Source organism: Micrasema longulum, unplaced genomic scaffold, assembly GCF_059751315.1.
Source record: "Micrasema longulum isolate JH-2025_06_02 unplaced genomic scaffold, ASM5975131v1 h1tg000646l, whole genome shotgun sequence".
Taxonomy (NCBI): Eukaryota; Metazoa; Arthropoda; class Insecta; order Trichoptera; family Brachycentridae; genus Micrasema; species Micrasema longulum.
The window spans coordinates 221602-239355 of record NW_028277842.1 but is presented as its reverse complement, the minus strand read 5'-3'; the positions used below and the strand labels follow the sequence as shown (position 1 = coordinate 239355).

Below are 17754 nucleotides of genomic sequence, written 5' to 3'. Positions count from 1 at the left end.
AAAACTAAACAAAAGACTCAGACAAACTATTCAAAATATGTAAAAAATATTATTTTGAACAACAGAGTAAAAATGAAAAATGTATATATTATTTTATGTAAAATGAATGTAATAATCCGTAAGGGATTATAAATAAATTTTCAAATAAAAAAAATAAATAAATAAATTTTAAAAAAAGTCTTGTATCGTATGTAGACTAATGTGACATCACAGCCACACAATAATTAATGAACTCGTAAGGTTTAACAATATGCACGCCTAATTTTAGGCGTTTTGAAGTTACTTTTAACTTTATAAAATAAGTTTCGGTTTCGACCGAAACTAGAACTGAATCTGAAATTCGATTTCGGTTTCGGGTGAAAATCTTGTTTCGGTCAGTCGCTATAAGTAATAGTTTACTATTAGGAAACGAGAATCAGGTTGAGGTAGAGTGAGTTTCGAACCTCGGACCTCAGACCATAAAAAAATGTAAATAGGGGAAATGCGAAAAACGAAAAACCGATAAGAAGACCCTCGGTCCTTAAAACGGTTTTCGGGTATGTGGAGGGAGTATTCTCACAGCAGACAGCCTATAAAATGAACTTTTGTTATTATTTCTACAGTAAATAAAGTAATAAATGACTGTTGACTGTTGTCAGTGATTTCATGATCTTTGAGATTTTTTTTTACTAATTTACAAGATAAAAATAAAAAAAACTAAATTCAAGAACTAAATTCAAATTTTGACGATGTATTTTTTTAATTTGGCTAAATCTAGTGCGAGTACATTTAATGTCCCATCAAAATATCACATTTTTGCATTGTTTACGCCACTCCCCCTTAATTATTTGAAAATGTCTCTAAAACAAAAGAATTTTGAAAATGCAAAACTGCGATCCCCGATCTCAGGAGGGGAAGCTTATCATCATTAAATGTAAACTTTATGCAATACCTTCAAGTGAGGAGTAATGAAGGTGTTGCAAGAGTGAATACTGATACAAGAAACTTGAATGTTAAGTAGTTGGCCTGGAGTAAGAAGTAGGAAGCCGGGATCTTGGGAACCCATACAAGGAGTAGCTACATAGAATACTATTAATGAGAGCACCTGAATAAATTTGAGATTTTCCCTTGTTCTACAAGTCTTGCAATGAAGTTTCATTTTAAGATATTCATTTTTAATGCCACTTTTCAACTGGCTTTATGGCTGTCAAAGAAAACGGGATTTCTTGATAAATGCAAAATTTTAAAGAAACTATAAAAAATAACACAGAAAACAACAATTTTTTTTCAGTTACTAAAAACAGCGGACTTATGTATGGGCACTTGCGACTCCAGATGCCAGGCCTACTAACGCAGAATCGCAACATGTCACCAACAACTGAAAAACTAAATTTTGACTCTCCGCCCAGCATCGATTCCGGTAGTCTTCGAAACAACGTTGTTAATTAATTACGTATGACATTTAACGAAAATTATTTTAATTATCACGATTTGGTTTGTTCGGTGTTCATTTCATTGTATTGAAATCTTTTTATTTAATACACACAACCTTGTAACAATACTTTAGTAAGCCGAAATTCTAGGTAATTTTAATTTTACACGTAAACAGATTTACTACGGATGCAATGACGTAAAATTAAATAGACACGTGACTAGCGCGAAGGAAATGCCATTTCAATTCGTGGGTAATTGCCTTTTTTGTGGAGAAATGTTTTCATACATATTTTTTTTTAAATATGGACCTACAAAAACGCGACATGTTTGGACTTGATAGTTGTGACAATGTTCTATTTAAATTTAAACGGTCACAAACAAAGTTCACAATTTCCACGAACCTTAGGGGCGCAATAGAGCGAGGCATCCTGTTCTTAACCTTCCCGTAATATGGTCCGATGAGAGGCTCTCCTTATGCACCTGGAGCATACAACACTCTCCGTAGAGATATCTTCCACTCTTAAAACATTTAATTCTTTGAAAAGTTTGGTAGTTGAAAACTAGGATGGTTTATATAATATATTTTTTTAAATTTTTTTCTGTAGAGCATTTAAGGGTCTAAGATGAGCGTTAAAAGCCCCTCCCCATCAAACTATTGCACATTGAATGATTGACTGTACTAGAGCATAGTAAACTGTCTTTAATTGGTCTGTCGAAAAGATACCTCTAAGCTGTAAAAATATGTGAAATATTTTTTTAGTCTTTTGCTCATTGAATCTTTTTGTTCTTTCCATTTAATATTTTGGTCGATTACTATTCCAAGATATTTTATCTTAGATTTTTCGGTCGGGGTGACACATAGAAAAGAACAGTTTATATGGTCTCTGCAGTTTTTGTCGTGAGATTTTAGGTCTATATAATTATTTATAGAATCACTTTTTGAAGCGCCCTTGACGTATTGTATTACGAAATTACATTGCCAAGAAAATAGTTAAATATAATTGTTCAGCGGAAATATAACAGCGTATTTATACCGTAATGACGTTAATATTATTTTTTTACATTTTTTTTTTTACATTTTTTTTTTTTTTGCACCACAACAGGCCAGGAGGCCTAATTACAGTGGTGAATTACATCACAGAGCACCCAGGCTTGAGAAAAATCACATTTTAATTTTTGTGTTCTCACCGGGAATCGAACCCGGAACCTTCCGTGCGTGAGTCAAGCGTCTTGACCACTACACCACGGAGGCCGCCGATTATACCTCAGTGCTTTCATGTATGTTTCACGTTATTACACTAAGTTTTATATGAAATATTATAATAATCTCGGTATAATATCTTTATGTCTGAATAACGTCACCGTCGGCGTCGGGCGTCGCATCCTCGGAAGCATAATAAATTAGCATAGTTAATTGGCAGTTTCTCAACTCCCAATATCTCATATAACACGGGATAGAGTTGCACCACTTAGTTAGTGAAAGCTTGTGAAAAAGCTTGAAGAACTTATTCATAAATTAATTTTAAGAATACACCGTCAGCGTTTTAATTGGACGCGGTGAGCGCTAGCGCTTTTAAACAAAAAAATGTGCAATTATTTATACAATGAAATTTTATGAAGCATTTGTGTTTTTAAAAGCACTTATGAGTCGATCTTCAAAATAGATCTGAGAAAAGCAAAGTTGCCTTAATATCAAGGTGATAAAATTATACTTTTAATTGAGTAGATTTAACCGGTTAAGTGTCCGTTCTCAGAGGGCTGGCCGGCGTAAAGACGCGTGCCTTGTATGCGCTTTACGCGTATTTTAGATTTCTTCACACGGAAACATCTGTTTAAAGGTTGATGAAATACCAGAACACGAAAAATTATTAAAATTATCAACACGACAGCGAGGGCGGTTAAAATGAGTTTTTAAAAATTGCCACAAACTTAGCGGCCTGCTGGGAACTGCCATAGCACTTTAACTAAATAACTTAACTAACACAGCAAAAACAAGATTGGTAACTTACGTACTAATCCTGTCTTTGCTGTGAGAATTTATAAAACTAACATCGAATTCTTTTCCCCTCTGCCAAGAATCCTCAGAACAGTGAACGAAATCTCACTAAAAGGTACTGTCGATGTGTTCCTACAGCAAGGGCAGGCATTTAAGAAGCAAGCCGTGTTGTCTCTCCTGACCAGCGATGTCACACTTGCCATTTTCGCCTAGATTATGCCATATGTACATCTTTCGTTAATCATACATTTTGTAAATTTAAGTAGATTCTAAGATTGTTTAGATTAATTATTACTCATTAATGCCAATCTATTAGTGCTTACTTAAGCCTGTTGATTGGAAAAAAAATACTTAGCGGCACAGAAAAGGTTTCAACAACATGAACGATGAAAATTATTTGTAAAGTAAGCACCTACCGACCATATTTACTTGTGACTTTTTTAGAATCGATTTTGTGTTTTTTTTTTAGGAATTTGCGAGAAATTAAGAAAAAAGATAACATACGTAGCAAACTCCGGTGACATCTGTCACTAAGCGGAGACAAAATAATGGCTTAACCACGGTTGCCTACTTTACAAGGCATTAAGATTCTTGACGTTCTGGACGTCCGCTGCTGATTGTTCGTCGGCAGTTCATGTCAGAACTAAGGGAAACGAACTTAACTTGGAAGGGTACACAGAAGCCGGCAGCAGACAAAGACGCCCGGAAGTTCTTTGGGGACACCATGTGCTCCAACAAAGGAGGGGACATGGAAAGATGTTTTTTTTTCTGGTTACATTTTTTTTGTTTTGCTGAGCTCACTGCGAGCAAACTTCATACCATAAACAAGCTGCTGTGTTTGCGGCTTTCAAAATTCTGTAATCCGAGAGGGCCGTACACCAAACATAAAAGATTCTTATTTAGATATCATTATATTTTTATTACTATGTAAGAAACGAAAAAATAAAACGAATAATTGTTTATTTGTTTTCTTAACGTAAATAAATATAAAAGATTTTTAATATATATATACTAAAAAGTTTTTATCCCTCGCAACCACAGTTGTTTAAAAGCAACGCTAAATTACTTATAAACAGTTTGTTAAAAAAAATTAAGCAAATGTTCAAATAATGCGAACCAAATTAAATGATTTTTTGAATCCAAAGAATAGATTCCGGGAGAAAAAGGTAGAAAATGTTTTAAACTATGTATGTTATAAAAAATATTTGTTTACACTTTCGCCATTTATTTTATTCATTATCTGCCGTAAATCAATTATGCTTTAACATAAAATTGCAGTGTCGGTCAAGTCTTTAATGAGAAAAATTAAGTAAAATATATAAAAATAAAAACACAATTCAATTCCACATAAGACATGGTCTAAACAGCTTTGTCTTCAAAGGTACCAAAAATTTCAATAATCTCCCCAACAAACTGAAAACTATTAAAACTAATATACCAATAAATAAATTCAAAGCAAACTTAAAGAATTATTTTGAACCCGTGTAAAAACTGCATTCTATTCGAATTATTATTTTCTGTATTATTATTTTCTGTTTTTCCCTGTATATCCAAGTTTTTTTTCCTCATGTACTCTTATATTCAAAATTATATAAATTCTGATAAATAAATAATTTTAACAGTGTAAGTCACTCTCCACGCACAAGAGCTGGTGTTTTTTTTTTGAGAATTTCAGTTATAAGATTTTACTAGATGTAAAAAGTAGATTTGTGTTAGAATAAAAAAACATGTACCATTTAAAAAAATATATTGCTGATAAAAAAATGTATTTGCACAACACCGCCACCGTCCGAATAAAAATATAAATATTGTGAAAATAATCAAAAAAAAAGGAAAATAATAGTTATTTTATTCTAAAAGTAATGGGGAAATTTATTTTTTTATTCGTAACAATAAAACACTAAATAAAATATAGATCTGCTCATGCCGCCGAAAAATCAGGAGCTTATTTAGCACCGACCACCATCTACAAGAAAAATAACGTATCCCAGATTCCATAAGACCAAAAGCCATGAGTTGAGTTAAGTTGGGATAGAATGTAATGGGAAGTGGAAGCATACTCGCACATACATTCCTTGTAAATAGCGTGTAGTTTGCACAATAATTCGTCTCAAGAACGTAGAACCTTATTCCTTGAGTATTCATTCCGCGGATAATTATAATTCGACTGTTATTTAAATCATTAAAAATAATCAAGTTCCTACATGAACGAAAGTTATTTATACAGTTCCTCAATTTAACGGAATATTACCCGCTCCTCCTCAAGTCCGGTATGGTCTAGTGGCTAGGATACCTGGCTCTCACCCAGGAGGCTCGGGTTCGATTCCCGGTACCGGAATTTTTTTTTTTTGTACTTTTTTTTATTATTCACTAGATACTTTATTTTTACATTATTGTTGTTTTGAATTTTAAATTTAAATTCAAGCGAGTTTTCTTAAAGTCCATGCAGTTCTTAGCTGCAAGAGGTGTTGTTTTCTAGCCCCTATCTCTTAATAAGATATATCATTATTGGAAACGAGGAACTGGACTCCCAACTGTCTGTTCATATGACATATAGCTGTAATACATGGTGGGATATTTGAACAGCGCCCTTGAGGTGATGTTTACAGAAACAGCGCTGTATAAATTATCCATAATAATAAAAAAGCTTTTTCTACGAGAAAAAGAAAAGTTCTCGAAGTAAGTAGGTGAATAATTTATAATGAGGCTATTCGATGAAAAATATTTTTTAATGTAATTACTAAACGATATAAATAAGGCAGTTACCAGATATTTTGTTTTCATTCAGCTAAAACAAACCGTAAGATGACTATTGAAGGAAGACGAAAATTATGTAAAAACGTCTGTTAACGTCTAAACGTTTGTAATATCATATTATTTGTCCTTCAGTTTACGTTGGAAGAACATCAAGAAATTTTGATATTCGTGCTAAAAAACATATGAGGTGTCTTCACAATAATAATTTCCCTGAATTCGCAAATCACCTAATCAATTTAAATCATGACTTTAATAAAAATAAAGAAGTTAAAATCTTACATACAAATTATAAAGAGTTAAAAGTAAAAAATATGGAAATATTTCACATTAGGAAAGCTTTAAAAAATAATGTCCGTTTGAACAATAATCAAACAAACTTCTTATATGGCCCTTTATACGATGTTCCACTATTAAACCTATTAAGCTTACCTCCTCTCTCCATCCCCTCTACCTTTTTAATTAATTCTCAAACAAAATAATATTTTCATAATTTAATCAGTGCATGTTTGTCCTAATCAGTGCATGTACTTATTAAAATGCATGTCGTGTTGGTTTTATATTTTTGTGCAACAACAAAGGTGAAGGTGTATAGGATTTGCATGTTGGTTTGCATGTTGGTTTAATTGGTGTCCAGACGAAGAGACGGGTACATTTCTATCCGGTAGACATAGAAAAGTCGATAAGCGGTTATGTACCAATATTCAATAACATTTATTTTAATGTTTGACGACAAATTTAATGCTTTAAATATAAATAATATCATATTCAGTGTTGTAAAAAAAAAACGTTAAATTTAAAGGTTTTAAAAAAATGCACCCTTGTGTTAACAGAATTTTAAAAAATATATAATATTTATTTTTAAAAAACACTTGCCGGTCTTAGTACGGGATACCAACCCTAGTTAGACCGGTAATTATGAAAATTTTTCTAAATTAAAAATATAAATAATGTACGAGTATATTGTATGTACTCTCTGTATTCATCCATTTTTACCTGTTTTTTTTCTTTGTAAACTGTTATGTAAACGAATAAATAAATAAATAAAGATGCATCCAAACCATAACATTTTAAACCCGTATCACATATGCTATCTCTTCGTTCTAGAAACGAGAGAATATTTTCAATACTCATTCACTGCTCTAATTTTTTTTCCGCCGTAGCAGCTGCTCGATTTTTGAATAATCTACATTATCTACATTTAAATCACAATTGGAATATCACTATTTAAATATTTGAGTTTTTTCCTTTCCTCTCCTTCCCTTCCTACTTTAACCCCGCTTTATAACACAGTGCAGATTTTCACATAAATTAAAATAAATTTCCTTTTTTTTTTAAATATTTAAACTATCTTTTGTATCGTAATGATTCTTTTTTTTGTCATTGTGATCATCTGAGTTCTTAAGCATTAGAAAATTTGTATGAATACCTAAGGCATTCAATATAAAGACATTGCAACAATACATACAAATTAAAAATTTATGATTTTTGCCCTGTCTAATTTACTGCGTTATATTTATTTTAATTTACCTAAGTATGTAAAGTATAATATATCGCATATGGTACTATAATATAGTACAATATATTTATATAATTAAAAAAACTTTGAAATATGTATAACTTTATGATTTTGTATTCTTTTATAGTTTGTATAGAACACAGTTGTGTTTAATGTATATAATAATATGTTAATGTTTATAAAAGGCATTTGTGCCGTGTACACTAAAAAAAAATAAATAATTATAACGATTAAAACATTATACCTATTTTTTAAAGAATAAAATGGCATTGCACATTAAATTTGATGCTTTTGCCAATATCATGTTGAATATTATGCCTACCATATATTAATATTTGTCGGACTCGCGGTGTAATGTTCAGCGCGTTAGCCTACCATTCAAGAGGTCTCGGGTTCGATTCCCGACGTGGTTGATATGAAATATTTATTTAAAAGGGTATTTTCACACCAGAATATTTCAAAATACCTGGACTGGTACCTGAAGCGTAAGACTGATAATCTTACCTTAATGTAAGAAAAAAAATATCAAGATACGCTGCGATTGATGTACTAATGCAGTGCCCAATGCACTGTTAGGTGCGGAAAGGGAATGGTGGTGATGATGATATATATATAGATAAATATTTGCTATTTATTTTCTCCAATCAAACGGTTAGGGTAAGAAGGAAAAAAGTGCCTTAAGGAAATATATACCCCCCCAGCAAGATGAATCTGAACTTTTTTTGTATTTAAAGTGTTTAAATAAATATATGTACATTATTTTTACCATGCAAATATTTTTATTTTTTTCAATCTCCGTTTCAGTGTAAATTTTCAATTTCATATCGAGTAATCAAAAACCTTTCCGTCGACATGTTACGAGTAGATGTGACGCGCAGAGTGCAGATAGCAAGTCACCTGAGACAATGATTGATGTTGGTTGCAGATTCGATTCCCGGCCATTGTCAAAAGGAAAATGCAATACCCCTCAGGTGGGCGCCATTCGAGATATTTTTAGGGCGAGGCAAAGTACAGTAACTCAAAAATAACAGTTTAAAAAAATAATAGTCCGTTAACATAATATTAAATTTACTATGAGCATAAACTAAATTTACTATAAAAAGTGTGGATTTTTATGTTAATAGATAAAATGTCCTGTCGGAGAGATGGTTATAAAACCGGTAAGCATAAAACACACAAAAGTGGGTAAGTGGTTTTATGCTCAAATACTTAACTTATCTAACAGCAACTAAATACGAGTTAATTTTTAAACAAACTAAACAATTAAATGTAACTGAACTCTTTAAACTAGAATCCTTATTTATTTATTCATAAATTAGCCACTGATGTAATTGTAGACGAAGAATTAAAATTTAAAAAAACTGTAGTAAACATGGACACAATACGAAAATATCAGAAGAACTTTCCAAAACAAGACAAGGACAATCGAGACTAAAAAACCAGGGACCGAAATTATACAATAAACTACGAGACAAAACTAAACAAAAGATGCTAAAAATATAATCATTTACCGTAGAATATGAATTTAAAAGAGCAAAAATATTTTGTTGAATGTATGTAATCTGTAAGGGTATATAAATAAAATTTCAAATAAAAAAATTTAAAAAAATGGATCTTGGTGTTTTAGTGCATTTTTTAAACTTTCTTTCATATCATCACTTTCTGACAGCACTTTAAAATAGAGGTTCAGCGGGTTATTCTTTAATTAAAAAAACAAAAATAATTTTACAAATACAAAAGCATATAAATGTAAATAAGGTTCTATTCGAAAGACATTAAAAAAATATTAACAGATAATCGTTTTCTTAAAAAAATAAACATCGTAATATCATCATTCCCCTTTCCAGTGATACATAAGGTACTGCATTGGTAAACCAAATGCAGAATATTTCAATCATCCTTTATATGAAGGTAAGATGATGAGTCTTACGGTTCACGTGCCAGTCCAATGAAATTTCGCAGTTCAAACAACCATCAATATTTTACGTCTACCTTGCCAGGAATCGAACCACGGAACTTAAAATGGCAGGCCAATGTGACTAAAACTACACGACGAGGCGGACTTAATTGTATTTCTTTATTCAGATTTTTTTCAGAGCAGCCATTGAGTTGAAAACACTCGTCTAGGGTTCTGGTTCTATTTCACAAACAGAGCTGTATTCTTCACTCACCCAGGTCCAGATACAAAGGAAATTCGTTCATACATTTATTTTAATTACAAAGTTTTCTACAATTTCAAAGTTACTGTTATTTACCTTTCGTGTACAGATATTTCATCCGAAGCAACGCGGGTGACGTCATACATCACGCGATGCAATATGCGCGGGAAATGCAACAAAGTGAATGCAGCAACGAGACAATGGGCGGCAATATTGAAGAGACAACTCCGGGCCTAAGTATGCGGAAAAATCGGTCTAGGCACCTGCCATTTCCGATCGTATCGGGAAATAATATTACACATTTTCAATAAAAAGAATCGCATAAGAACTCGTACAAAAGCAGCGGAAGTAACGAAACTTATTCTAAATAAGTTTAAAGGGCATTTTTAAGGTTTCCATGAAGGATCCTTGAACTGGTTGTCTCCAGTCAAAAAGTAAAGTGGGCTGGGGAGGTTGCACGGCGTCTATCAAGAACCGCCTAATAAATGTACAAAAATTAATACTTCGAATGATGCTTCGATGTCCCCCCAATTTCCCATCAGAAACATTCTTCTAATTCATGAAGGAACTGGACATTAAACTATTTTTTTTAAAAGAGTGTTTGACACATTTCCGGTCATGCGGTTACAAGAGTAGATCTCAGCAGAATGCTCGTACGAGGTTTTCCTGTAATTTGAATTATTTAATATTAAAACACGTACGTCTTTTGCTCATTGGAGGTTCTCTTTTGTGGCCACAAGAGTATTCAATGTCCTGGATGAACACACTTAGTTCTCCAAAACGGAACCCACTTTCAGAAAGAGTGTACAAGTTTGGATTTTGTCTAAGGGAAGAGGCCATTGCAGGAGACTGCTGCGAGATATTGCATAGATTAATATATTATTAAGCATGTTGTCCATGATTATTGAAATATATGTACAACCTTTCGAATACCTAGCGTCAATACAAACAATTGTCAGAATTCGTTTTTGCATAGATCGTGTTCCACTTTTAACTGCGTTTTTAACCAAATAGATATCTATCATACAGGATAACAATTATTCAAAAATAGTGTATTAAAAGCTTTTGAATAAAACTCCCGTTGATCCTCTTTTCTCTTACATCACTTCACATTACATACATTAATATTGTTAATTTTAATCAAATTTCTCTACTGAAATTTGTATTACTGCGAAAATTGCTTTACTGAAATTTTATCACTACCTTTGGATTAAAATCTTCTCCTTATATTGCTTTTTCAAATTTTAAATATTACTTGCTATACCTGTTATTCCTTTTTTTTTCTCTGCTGCTTTGACATGTTTTTATACTTTTAATTACTTATATTGTATATGTATATGAAATCATTATATTGCTGCTCCTTACTGTGTGTCATCAATTTTGAAGATGTTTTTTAAATTGACATAAATTTATTTTCTTATTTAAAGATTCTTTGAAGATTCTTCTCATCGTTTCTTTGAATCCCTTAAAATATGTATGTGTATATTTATGATTTTCCTTTTAAAAAAAATGTTATTGTTTTATCTTATTTAAAAATCTAAGCATGTTTTTCATTCTTTATTTTAATTCTTAACTTATAATTACTTTTACCAATTTTCTTCCTTTTTTTACTTTGATTAAAATTTTTAAACAACTTCTATTTATGATTATTTTTCTTCTCTTTTTTGTACTTTAATTAATAACCTTACATATAATTATTATATAATATGGAAACTTCACTGGTCTATAAGGTTAAATCTAACTGTGAACTATGTAACTGTACTAATAAAAATAAAATTAATAAATATGTTAATGCAATAATTTTTAATTTAAATTTTTGCTATTATTTAAAAATGTACATGTTTCCTATTTTTCATAATGCTGTATCACGACTCAATACAGGGCTCTTGGCCTCATAGAGGTTGGGATATGTTATTATTATTTGTTTGTATTTAATGTGCATTTGTATGAATAAATAAAGTACCTCTTATTCTAATTCTTATTTTTCTTCCTGGCTATACACCTATGTGGTCTGTTCTCTAGGGGGTCGCTTCTCCTGTGAGATCCTCCAATTGGGAGGTTTTCCGCTAGGAAGAGTCTCTTGAGGCTGATTATGTAGTGAAGAGAGTGACTCCATCGTAGGATATCATCTCTTTATTACTCTCATAAATTTATCTTATTCTGTTGTTCCTCGCGCGATCTCTTAGAGTTTTACCCGCTGTTATCTTCAGTGTTCATCTCGGAAGTCCTCAATACTTGTGTGCTCCTGACTATGTCTGCACTTGCTTCAACGCCATATGTTTGGTCTAACACAAGCTTTTTGAAATTATCATCTTACTCTGGTTACTGTCTAGTAAACTACCTAATAATACTTATTTATTTATGTAAACAATATAATAAATACATAGAAATTAGCAACAGTTTTTTTTTATTTGGAAACCCAGGAATATATACGATGCAAAAATTCAAGGATGCTGTGTGACAAGTGTTCCAGGAATACCCGAGAAAATTTACGATTCCGATACAGGGAAATTTCAGTCGTTCGGGAAAAAAAACAAAATCAAGCGGTCATAATTTTCATCAACATCATCGCCTCTCTACACCCAGTGAGATATAGGGCACTGCATTTACAAATTGATTGCGGAGTAATTTAATCGTTTGTTACAAGGTGACCAGTTTCACGCGATATGTGCCTGTCCAGGAACAATGAAATATTGCAGTTGAAAAATCTTTAAAATGATTTTTTCATGTCCACCTTGCCAGGAATCAATCCATGACCTCAAAAATGGTAGGCGAACCGCATCTACCACTACAAAACGAGGCGGACTTATCTCCACTCAATTTCCTAATTCAGAATTTTTACCCGAGAGCAGCCATCGCGTCAAAAACACTTTTCCACGGGTTTGGTTATAATTTTTTTTTTAAACACAATTATTATATTCTAATGATATAGAAGGCTCTCAATCATTGTCATAACTCAAAGAACCCCTTACGTTCAAAAAAGGAAAAATTGCATGTGGAATAAAAATTCAAAATTTTAAGAGCGTGTTTAAAATAAGAACAGCTAAAAACATAGAAATAAACATTCCATTTCACTATATGCATGCTTGTCAGTTGAGTGCGAAAATTTCAGTGTTAAACACCTTCGAACCAGGCACAGGTGGCGCAAGAAATGTAAAGCAGTCGGAATAACACCCACTACACAAAATAACACTCGAGAATGCCAGGATTTCTACACTGGGAGAATTCACACTCTAGGAGTCCTGGCGGCATGCGAACGGAGGCTTTACGGCTGTACTTGAGTACTAGATACAGGGGTCTACGAACTGCAATTTGTAGACTGAGGCCGGTCCGCAGGTATCTTGAACCTTGAACCGGCCTACGGCACGCAGACTTTTTTGTAATAATTTAAACCAAAAAATTGATGATTATGCAATCACTTCATTAGTGTGAAAAGTTCACAGAACTATCTTAAATTGTTTATGAACAGCAGTAAAATCGAATATCCTGAACGAAAATGTGAATATTTGCGTGTTTTTTTTTACAAAACACGTTTAATTACGGGTAACGAACGACGAAACATGATTTTTTTTAAATACAAACACGTATTTTCGTACAGGAAATTGGTTTTCCTTTATGGACAATTGAAGATGACTCGTTGTAGTCGGGGACCAGATAACGTTTACGAATGCATAAACACCAAAGGGTTAGAATTTAATATTTCCTCATAAAAAATGTATTTGAATAAACGAACTTTACGCTTATTAAAAAAATTGAACATCAAAAATAAAGTCATTTCGATAAATTAGGTGACGTTAAGTGTAAGTCTTTAAATTAACATGGATAATGTATAAATTTGAAAATCATAATTGGAAATGTTGGAATCAATATTTTTGAATATTTGAACAAAAAACAAAATATTTATATTTTCAAGAAAAACACAATTATTTGCGTTCTTACACAATCTTTTATGTATACATTATAGAAAGGATGCTAGTCAGCGACATTAAGGATTGTCTCCATTTAAAAAAAAATTAAAAATAGTAAGAATTTTAAAAGAGTTTTATATAAGGAATGTTCCTATGAAGTTTCGCGGTCTGAATCTGAAAAACCGTATAATCCAATCCTCCATTTTTTTATTGTATCCCAACTCAACACAGGGTCCGTATTCTTGTAAGTGAAAAATTATTTTCAATTTTATCTACAAAGTAAAATTTATATTTTATCATTTTTTTTCTTAACATGTTCAATTACAGGTTACCGACGAAGACATTTTGAATTTATATGCAAATATACTCATTTTCGTACATAAATATCGATGTTACTTTATAGCGTCTCGATATGTACCGAGGAAGATAGCGTTTGTAATCGTGGCCCAGGGATTGTAGTCACACGGAGTTGTGAATTAAAAATATGTTTAATATTATAACCTTAAAAACATGTATTTTTTAAAATTATTATCTCTCAAAAATATTGGAGAAAATTATTTTTTTACTTTCACGTTTAATTTGTTTTTCTGTTTTAATTGCTTGAATTAAGTTGGGTATGTTCTTTACGTTTATACTTTAAAGCCAATTTTGATTATGTACAAACTATATTAGCTAGGTGTGAAAACGCCCGTTGAGCGTAAATAAACCAAAAAATAGATATATACGAGTACATGACTTTATTTATGAACTCAACATACATTTGTAACGAATTAATATATTTTCTAAATCGTGTAGATTTATATGATTCTAAGAACACACCGCGATTTCATAATTTTTATGACTTTTTTTAAATACCTAGAAATTCTAGTTTTAAGAAATGGTTTACCAAAGTTTTGACTCATCTAAATTGATTTTTAACATAAAAGTATTATACCAAAGTTTTGACTCATCTAAATTGATTTTTAACATAAAAGTATTATTTATATTACCTTAAGTGAAGTATAAATATAAATATTTATGTGAAGTAAACGAGTATAAACGAGTGAAAGTAGTTTTAGGTGTAAATTGTTTATGCAAATTATCACAACGTTTTAATTACCTAGTTATGGAGCTGCGAGATTGCCAAGTTTATTCATTTCTATATGAAAACATTTGTCTAACGAGAAAAAAACAATAAATTTTAAACCATGCTTTTGAAGAATTGAAAAGGAGTGCTTTTTTAATACAATAAGTAACACCTTATGCTCAAATTTGACCGGAATTTGTAAAAAAAAAAAATTTTAGCTCAATTATTCATTCATATTTATTTTGTCCTCTTCAAAGTAATCACTATTACAGGTAATACACATATATCGTGGGCATACAAGAGAAATTTACCAAGTGATAAAATCAATCATGTTCAGGGGCTATTTTACAGTTTTTCTAGAGTTCAATTGCTTCTCAAAGATCAGATTTTTCAAGTATGTGGTTGGTAATTTTACATTATATGTACGGTACTTTCAACTTTAATGTAAAGTATAAACATATTTTTAAAACTTTATCACATTTAAAATAAAAAAAATAAATTAAAAATCTTAGTCAATTTTACCTGTCAAATTTGTCATGAAATTGGGCAGATAATCATTTTTGTTTCGTTCATTGAGGGCGGTAGTATTTTATTTTATTTTATAACTATAAATTATGTTTTTGTGATTTTTTATTTCAATGATCCGTTTTTTTAATATTTATGAAGGTTAAATAAACACAGAAATTCAAAATAAATGAAAAAGGAACGAATAATTATGAAGTTTTACGTAATAATCTAAATAATAAATTTTATTGATGAACTTTTTATTAAAAAAACGTATCTGTCAAATACAAAACGTATACTAACTTACTAACTACTGACTACTGACTCTAACTAACTCTTCACTGGTGACATCACCTACAAGTAAAATTGACTGTAAAACTGTTACTTGGTCAATTCTTTGGATCTTAAATTTACTAATAAAAGTGACTATGTGTGTTGGTCAGTTTTACTTATCAAAAATCTGTGATATTCTATAAAATGGTCACATATTTCACAAACTAATCCTTTTAAGAGTGTCGGATTGACTTGGCATTTTTACCAGTCAAGCATTATGCTAATACGATGTCAAAAAGTCAATAATCTTAATTTAGTAATTTTTGCAAATGGTCACTTTTACTTGTATAACCACGATATATGTCAACGTTTTTTTTCAATCTTCATAGCACTTCTCGTAGGCCGATTTTGGAATGGTTTTCAGATCCCTGTGCGAATTTCCTTTTGTCACCCAAATTGGGTCAAAATGCTTTCCGCAAAGTGGTAATTTGAGTTTGGGGAACAGGAAAACTCACACGGAGTTAAATCAGGCAAATACGGTGCAATTTTACATTTTTTTAAGTAAAATAATCGCGTGCAAGGAGAGGTGCGTGAAACAGCGCCTCATCGTGACACAAAAACGAAGAGTTATCTTTCAATATATATGTCTTTTTTGACTAATATTCTCCCTCAAACGCTTCAATACGCCTAAATAGTATTCCTTTTGGACCGTCTAGCCTGTTGGAAGGAACTCCGAAAGCACAATACCATGATAATCAAAGAATACAGTCAGCATTCTTGATTTTTTAGTGACTTTGGCGTGGTTTTTTGGGTTTAGGTTCAGTTGGCAAGCGCCACTTCGAAGATTGTCGATACTTAAACACCCACGTCACATTACCTATAATCATGCTCCAAACGGCGGTATCGTCCAAAGAGAGCATCCTTCAGCGACAGATTTACATTGTTTTTTTTTTTTAAACTAAGCTAAATTCGCAGAACACACCAAATATAGACTCGTTTACACCGCTGTACTGCCATAAATGAATTGATAAAATATAATAATAACATGTAACCACTTGACATGAAAATCTGTCATAGAAAAATAAAATTATGTTTTTTTGACGTAAGTGGTTAGTAGACAGAATGTTCCTATATTGATTTATTATTTATGTACAACATTTTGTTTATCTCTCATTGAATACATATTTGTATTTACTTAGGTTAAGCTTTTCTTTTATTTCTTTCTTATTTTATTTACATTTTTTAGGTAATAATTTTAATAGGTACTTATAATTTTCTTATTATTTTTTTCTTTCTGTAGATATGAATTGAAATTTTCTATTTATTGTGTTTTATTTTTTATTTTGTTTTGATTACATTTATGAGCACAGACTATTAATATATGTGTTTAATATTTTTCTTTTATTTAAAATATATTATAGTAAATTGCTATTCTTTAATTTTAATTGTATTATTATACTCTATTTTCTTACTTTAAAATAAAATAACTATTTTTTCGTGTTCATTATTTTAATTTGTAGAACAAATGCCGAAAAAAAATTGAGTGGACATACTGGCATTTGATATTTATCAACTCAGATATACTACATGACAGATCGCGCTAAAAATTAACAGGTATATCTATAACTCTCCTACCAGCTCAATGAAAATAAAAAAATCCAAACATATTGAGCACGGTTCCTTTAAATTATAAATTCCGAGTCATATTTGAACACAACAGTATGACTCAAAACTTCAATTTTTTTACTTGTTCTGTGGAACTGAGCTATCGATGTATATCTCGTTATTATTAACGCAGGTAAAACGAAATCAAATCTTGAAATATTTTCTAACCCTTAAACTATTTCCGAATAAAGCTAAGCATGAAAACCACTGATCCGTCTTGACAATAATCCCGGGTTTAATCCGCCCCTTATAATAATATAATACGTAACGGAGTGCTTAACCCTGGGGTGGTCGCAGGTCTGTTCGGTATGGGCATACCGATCTTAACCCGTTCGCAAGTCTTCGCATTAATCTATTCAGAAAATACCTTTCTGAATAAGATATTCTCGAATTCGCTGAGTGCCATCGCGGGTGGTTCTGGGAAAATAAATACTTCAAATAGGTGGTAAACTAGGTTCCATTTTGTTTTATAGTTTTTAATATTTATGTGTAAGTGT

The 17754-nt window shown here is 31.4% G+C and overlaps 1 protein-coding gene and 1 non-coding gene across 2 annotated transcripts in view; one reads left to right on the top strand and one right to left on the bottom strand.

Moving 5' to 3' along the window:
* ttv (exostosin glycosyltransferase 1 ttv) overlaps positions 1–17754 on the bottom strand; it is a 139073-nt gene that overhangs the window by 28856 nt on the left and 92463 nt on the right. The gene's annotated exons all lie outside the window — the stretch shown is intronic.
* Positions 5676–5747, top strand: TRNAE-CUC (transfer RNA glutamic acid (anticodon CUC)). The gene has a single exon. It is a non-coding gene; the product is annotated as a tRNA-Glu (tRNA).